This window comes from Lichenostomus cassidix, chromosome 1Ab, assembly GCF_008360975.1.
Source record: "Lichenostomus cassidix isolate B80296 chromosome 1Ab, HeHo_3.0, whole genome shotgun sequence".
Taxonomy (NCBI): Eukaryota; Metazoa; Chordata; class Aves; order Passeriformes; family Meliphagidae; genus Lichenostomus; species Lichenostomus cassidix.
Window position 1 is genome coordinate 4,333,653 of NC_139481.1, and position 7,709 is coordinate 4,341,361.

At 46.3% G+C, this 7,709-nt stretch overlaps 1 protein-coding gene across 1 annotated transcript in view; it reads right to left on the minus strand.

Moving 5' to 3' along the window:
• The window catches only part of PTN (pleiotrophin), a 67,225-nt gene extending 60,089 nt beyond the window's left edge, over positions 1 to 7,136 (minus strand). The window contains exon 1 of the mRNA XM_085049509.1: positions 6,858 to 7,136. The gene's annotated coding sequence lies outside the window, so the exon portion shown is untranslated. The remainder of the gene's footprint in view (positions 1 to 6,857) is intronic.
• Positions 7,137 to 7,709: the final 573 nt, after the last annotated feature.

Below are 7,709 nucleotides of genomic sequence, written 5' to 3' on the forward strand. Positions count from 1 at the left end.
GGCTTTTCAGCACCAAAAATCAAGCTAAGTCCCTATAGTGGAGGACTGGGTTTCCAGGTGGAACTATCTATCTAACTAACTAACAACTATCTAACAACAACTATCTAACTACAAACTATCTAGCAACAAACTAACTAGAAACTATCTAACAACAAACTATTTGAAAAAGAATTTCAAATTTAACGTGATGGGGTGGAAGGCTACTTTTAAACATAATAATTTTTATTGTTCGAACCAAAGGACCAAAGTTTGTTCCCACCAGAATTAAGGCAGAATATCAGAACAATCTCTTGATTTATCTTTAATTTACTAAAAGATGCTCCAATCCAAAGGCACTTTCAATGAAAATAATGAGATTTTGCTGCAAGAAGAGTCACAACCATTTAGCAGCATTATAGCTCATTTGTGTCCTACTTTGAAGAATTTGTTACCAAAACAAAGGAGGGAGTTCTCTTCCTAAATCTTAGACTGAATTACACATTCCTTATTCTGATGAAGCTGTTTCTGAAGCATCAGCTTTGCCTGAATCATGTGTGGAGGATGTGTGTGTGGTTAAATATTAATCCCTGCTAGACAGGAAGAATATGATTTCTAGGGAGCTGAAAAAGAGCTAAATATTGAAATGGAAGAAGCTTGGCTGTCTGCAAGCAAGCTGTGACTTTATAGCACCACTGCACAGACATCACCATCTCACAATCTACCAAGGCTATTTCTAAATCACTTCTTATCTTACTTTCAAAGACAACAGACCTTTCTTAAGAGACCCATCCCTTACCATCTACAAAAGGGCCTAAATGAGCATTACAGAAATGTTAAAATGGGCATTTTGAGACAATGTCACTCTTCCTACTGCTGCTCACATGCCGTAAACCTGCTAAAAAAAAAAATACAGAACAGCTAAAATAGTTATCTTTAAATACAAACTTTTGGGTACAACAGATACCCTTACATAATGTATTAAGCACATTTTGGATGCTCCTACCACAGAGGAAAAGATGCTACAGACTGTGAGCCTTCTGTTGTTGGCTCCAGATGGGTGAATACATTTGCATTGCACTACTGAGGCTCCTTTGCACTTGGAGATCCACCATGTGTGAGAAGTGGAGCTAAAAAAATAAATACATACATAAATGAATGTTGTTCTAGTGATCCAGCCGAAACAAGGAAGCCTTAAATGCAATTGTCATATCCTCTTTGGTTGGTTATGAAACTAATGCCACTGTTTGCATGGCTTAGAGGAGGGAAAAAAAAAACCCACGAAGCAAAAATATAAACAAAAAAAAAAAAAAAAAAAAAAAAACAAACCAGCAACAAAACAAGTTTTGTGCCTGATATCCACTGCAACTGAATTTGAGAAGTTAGCTCAGTTGCTCAGTTATTTCTGTGCAGGAACACTCTGGCTTCCACAGATAAATATATATTTATAGTTAGGAATTCCTATGTACCCATGGAGTCAAATTAACTGGTTTTTTTGCCTTTTTAAGCCTTAGGGACAGAAAATGCAACAGGTAGATGCAGTTAGCAAAGTCAGGTGATGAAGACAACAGCAGAGTCACCTCTGTGCCTTAATGAGCTCAAAACCAACTTTGCACCCAAGCCTGAAAAACAGTTTACTTCCACCTCACAGTCCTGTCCTGTCTCCATTGCTTTTCCAAAACACCTGAGCATCAGCCCTTGTCTTCCCTCCCAGCTGCCTGATTTTCCTCCAGGAGAATTTTTGTACAGATAGGGAGTTACTCCAGAAATATTGTTTGAAAATAGCAAAAATTCTGTTTCATTTACGTGATTAGCTACCTGCAGACCAGTGTCAAAACAAGCACTTAGACTGAGGTATTAGAGAATTCCTCCTCTTCCTCTTCCCTCCCCACTGCCATTTGATGATGGTTTTACCCACAACTAAATGAGATGTTTACAAGGTCCAAGCAATGCTGAAACTGTCTAGGAACTAATGAGGAAGGAAGATTTTTATAATGCTCTGGTGAGACATTTAATGAGCTCTGAAGCAGTGCTGGCAGGCCTCAAAGGAGAAAGGCCCAGTTTAAAACTGAACTTTGCAGTTTGCTCAGTGGCAGTGTGCTGGAGCCCCAGGGGCTATTTATTTTCAAAGACTATTTTTATCAGAAAATCCCCAACTCCTGCAATGCTCTTCTGCTCTAAAAGTGTTCCCCCCTCTGTTTCAGCTGCCATGCAATCAGTGGCACTTGCCAAGCAATGTGCTCCTAAGGCCCAAAATAACACATTAATATGTTTTTTCTTAATGGAATGGAACTGGATTTTGCCTCAGATGTAGTTAGCTCTGCTTCTCACTCCAGAGGTCATCCACATTGAAGCCAGAATGTGCCATTTGGAAGGGTTTTTTGGAGTGGAGGGTGAAAATCCCCTGGCTTTAGCAGTGCTACAGCTCACTCTTTATTACATTCACATTCCCCACTTCTCATCTCCCACCAAACTGCCTACAGCTGGGTTCTCTCCACCTTCAGCCTGAAAGACGTGAAAAAGCAGCCTGCAAGACAGCTACAGCTCTTCCAAAGTCACTCCCACACAGCCAGACAAGGAAGGAAATAAAGTTGAAAAGGAAGAAAAGCATCACAGTGCCACCAGATATTGGAAATGGCACAGCGATTTTATTCCTCAAAATAAAAGGAAGTGAGACATTGGCCAAGAGAGTTTCTGGTTGGGTGAAGTCCTGCTGATCCTTTCTACCACATTATGATGAAACATTGCTGAAAACATAAACTGAACTACTTTAATACCACCACCTGCAACAGGTTCTTTTAAGTCTTCAAGGTCCTTACTTTTCACCAGGGAAAAAAGTGTAGGAGCCTAAGGAGGGTCTGAAAAGTATTGGTGAACTTGGAATCACAAAATCAGTTCTTTCTGGCAACTCAGAACAGGCAAAATTTGAAGCAGCGAATTCCACACTGACTGCCAGCTCTTATTTCATGGGCTGGATCAAGCTCATGTTAAAGGTAGTGGGATTAGAGAGTTTCTTCAGCTGATGACCACTTCTGTTCAATGCAAAATCAACTGTTTGCAAAGCATATTTAAATGCTTTTTTAAAATCTATATGGTCTTCATTTAGTGCCTCTTATTGTTGGCTCAAATAACAAGTCATCAGTCCCCTGAAATTCAGTGACACACAGAAGAGATGCCTTTTCTCCTCTGGTTTCACTGTCAGCCCAGAGACACTGCCACACCATCCCTGATGCAACTCCCCTGCTCTGTGGGTTATTGTAGGAAAACAAAAACATCCACACTACAGAAAACATTGCTTTAATTCCATTTTTCCACAGCGCTTCTGCTGAAGAAACTGATGTCAGACAACTGACTCAGATTTCCCCCAACCCTCCTCAAACACACATTGAGCACTTGACAATGCCCACTTTTCTGTTTTCCTCCCCACTGGAGAGCACTCTCTGTGCATTCAGAGCAGCACAATGAAGAATGATTTCCAAAGCATTAACTTGGAGCCATTGAGACTTGGATGTTTTCAAAATGACTCCATTGTGCTCAAAGGATTCTAGACTAGCCCAGCTACTCTAGAAGAGAGTCTTTTTCCCCCCATTTTTCTCCAAACATCCATCCCCTGAGCCATCCCTGGAGCGCATTGTTGGGGCTGAGTCCTTAGTGCAGCAAGTTCCATCAGTCAGAGCTCAACAGATACAAATAATATCAGGATATGGATATAAATTAGTGCGACAGACCCTAAATAGTTTTGACAGGTTTGGTAAGTATATATAGCGGCGCAGAATGCTATCCCTGCTGTCAGACATCAATATGTAGACAGAAGATTGGGGGCACCATGGAAACTCAGCCACAGAAGAGTGGTATTGATTGGCCAGAAAACCAGGCTGCAATTTAAGCTTAAAGCTGCCAGAGATGCCAAGAATGGAGAATGACCTCCAGCAGTGAGTTTTCAGCATAAGCTCCCTGTGAACGAGGCAGTCCAAGAGGGATAAATCAGGGACAAGCTCACCAGGGATATGGCTCAAGCCATAAGCAGATGAGAATCACTCTGTGTGTGCACAAGTTACAGTGACCTAGTTCGTTCAAAGACAGCATTTTGTATGGTTTATTATGGAGCCCTGGGACAAAGGGATTTCCTCAATTAAAGTCCTGAAATGCATCCTCTAAATGAAAATGCTTTTGATGCAGCGATCAGCAAGAGGTTGTAAATATCGGAGCAAAGCATACATTGTTAAGGAGCAATTCCCACAGAAAACACCACGGTTGGGAATGTAGGTAATGAGGGGGCCTGAACAGAGCAGGAGCAATGAGCCATGCCAGCTCCATCCCTAATGCCCTAGTCTTACACTAAAACACTTGTTAGACCACAACACTAGCTAAATTGTATCTTCCTGCACAAAAAAACCACCAAAAAAACCCCAACACACACACAGAGAAAAAAAGATAGTGTAAGTTAAATGAGTGTATTTTCAGAGCTCCTGGAAAGGATTATTTTTAATTGTTATCTGAGGACTCAGGAACAACCATTCCCAGAATGATCAAGAAGGAACAGAGGATGTGTCAAGAAAATACCTTATTGGAGCCACGACTGCTGGAAGTCTGCTAAGTAATAATATTCACATTTTTGGCAGAAAGATTGATCTACCCAAAACAGCCATCAGTACAGCTGTGTCAGGAGCAAGATAAGCCTGCAAAGTGTCCCCAGTGTCAGCGTGTAGAGCTCAGGCATATGGGACTGGGAGAGCAGCATTATGTTTTGTAATACTATAGTAAGACAAACCTTCTGCTGGCAAGGATGTCTCAGCCACAGACTGCATCTCAAATAACTAGGGATAGACATCTGGATAATTGCAAAAAAACTGGGTTTTTTAGGCCACTTCGACACTGTAAACAAATATTTACCATTTGTGAAAGGAAGATTTGTTGCTGGCTTCCCTTTTTCCCCACCCAACAGCTGGGAGTTTGCTAAAGTCGGTGAGTTTCTGTCCTTCAATTTCACCCAAAGCTTCATATATAAAAAAATCACAGAAGAGTTTAGCTTAGCCTGGAGACAGGAGTATATTAAATCTCCACTTTCCTTCTCTTAAGCAATAGTTGCTAAATTATGCAGCAGGATTTTTTTTTTTAGTTTTTTAGTCAAATGAAGTACCCTCGCCATGTACTTCCAAATTTTCATTCCTACAGCAAATTAACTAATTTTGCCACAAATACTCCAATTCCTTTTGCCCTTCAAACTACTTCACATGATCAAAAGTTCAGACTTTTTTTTTTTTTTCAATTCTTATTCCTTTGAGGGGAGCAAACTGAAATAAACCAAACAGAACAAACACAGAGAAACAGTAAAGTTGTTTTGTAATCAGCTCAAGACCACTGCTCAGAACACGTAAAAAAAACATTTCTTTGCAGCAACTCCTACTTTCCTTCTCTCTTTCTCTCTCCATTCCTTCCCTCCTTCTCCCTAATAGTTACACACACAGTCTATTTCTTGTCCAAAAAGTTGAGCTTTGCTAAAAGCTAAAAAAAGAAAAAACAAAACTAGGAAAGGGCAGAGAACTTGAGAGTTGATGAGCCACAGGTAAAGCATTTCTCCACTGCAATACAAACAATTTAAAGCAAACAGGACCTAGTTAAAACACCACCATGCACAGCTGCGGGGTTATCTCACAGAGAAAGGTTTAACTCATGGCACAAACATTTCCCCAGCGCTCCCAAGAGCCAGGGAGTCTCTCGGGTGAACATTCACCACCAAGGCAAAGCAGTGTGGAAGGGAGAGGTGTGACAGCCAACTGGGAGATGTAAAAGGAGCAGATAAGCTCCCAGAGACTGAAAACTGCCTTTCCCCTATGAAAAGTTGTACTGAGAAAAAAGGAGGGTAAGGAGTTAGAAGCAGCAATGTTGGAGACCATGAAACATTCGCAGAATAACATATACATATCCCTCTTCAACAAAGAGGGAACTGTGTTTTCACCACTGTTAAATCAGATTTTCTCCCAGCCTGTCCCTCCTGAGGAAGGAGAAGACACAAACTAACCACGGCGGGTTTAAATACCTCTATCAGCACTTGCTAGATTCAGCTGTTTCACCACAAGTAAACTAGGGATAAGAAGGCAAAGTCCCAAGAAAAACAGCAGCCGAAGCGCTCGGTCTGGAGGTACAATTTGAACTCGGACTCTCAGCCGGGACACTCCGGGCACAGGGTTACAGGGTCCGGAGGGGTTTGCCGCTCTGGGGTCACTCCGCTGCCCTTCTGTCCTCTCCAAACGGACCTGTCCTGCCGCCTTTCCCCGCTGGGTCACCTCACCCACCGCCACCCCTGTCCCTGTCCCCTGCGCTGGCATTTAAACTCCCGGGAGAGAGCAGCGGCAGCGCTCCCCGCCCGGTGCTGTCCCTCACCCCTACCTGCCCCTCGGCCAGGTGTCTCGGGGGGCTCAGGTGTCCCCTCAGGCGTCCCCCTGCTCCCAGCTAGCCCCACAACCCCTCTGCCCGGCGACCTTCTGCGGAGCCCTGCTGGGACAAGCGTCCCGAGCCACCGCAGGGAATAGGGAAAGCGCTTCCCACCCTGCCCGGGGGAACGATCGCTGGGAGTCCCAACCCTCGGACAGACCTCACCGGGGGTTCCAACCCTCGGGCAGACCCCAAGGAAGCTCCCCGTGGATGCCATCCCTCGGGCAGACCCCAGGAGAGCCCCCGGAGGTGCCATCCTCGGGCAGATCCCAAGAAAGTCCCCCGGAGGTGCCACCATCGGTCAGACCCTTGGAGAGCCCCCGGAGGTACCACCCTGGGACAGACCCCGCTGGGTTTCCATCCCTCGGGCAGACCCCGGGAGAGTCCCCCGGGGATGCCACCCCTGGGGCAGACCCCGGCAGTCCCCGCCGCCGCCTCGGACTTACTTGGGGCGGCGGAAAGCTCCTCTCCCGCAGCTGAAAGGGGCGAGCCGCGACCGTCCCCGCCGAGCAGCGGCTGCCTGCGCCTCCCCACGGACGGGCTGGCCGCCTCTCGCCCGGCTCTCTCTCCCGCCGGAGGCTGCTCGCCGAGGCTTTTATACCGCAGGCGGGGAACCTGATCCGCGCTGTGCCTGGCGGAGCCCGGGCTGCGGCGAGAGGAGGGAAGGCAGGCGGGCTGCGGGGCACGGCGAGCTCCGCGCTCCCCCCTGTGATGCGCAAGGGGCGCGCCTGCCGGGCGGGTCAGCCGCGGGGCAGCATCACCCCGCCCGGGGCTGGGCGGGGATGGGCGGGGACGGCCCGGGGCTGCTCCGCTCCCTTCTGCTCTTTTCCGCTCCTTTCCGCTCCGCTGGGGCTGATTTACACCGCTCTGCTCCGCCGGGGTTTGCCTGCAGCTCCCCGGAGAGGAGCGCACCGGGGAGAGAGAGCTCTGCCCCACCGGAGAGCCTTGTTAGCCCGGCAGCTTGCCCTCCTCTTCATCACGCCAGGCACCTCTCCCCGCAGCCCGCTCGGTGCTGCCTTTTTTTTTTTTCTTTTTTTTTTTTTTTTTAATTCTTTTTGCTGCCTTTGCAGGTGCAAACGTCCGCCGCAGGTTTTGCCCTGTCAGAGTTTGGAGAGCTCTAAACTTCGGCCTCGCTGGACTCCAGCGTGCCGTTTGGAGTAGATTGGAAGTACTGAAATGCTGCTGGGGAGTGGGAGACGCGAAAACAAGACGAATAAAAAAATTAAAAACCCCAAAGCCGACCCCTTTCCCCCACCCCCACCTCAGATTTTAATTTCCACTTGGCCTAAAACTGCTAT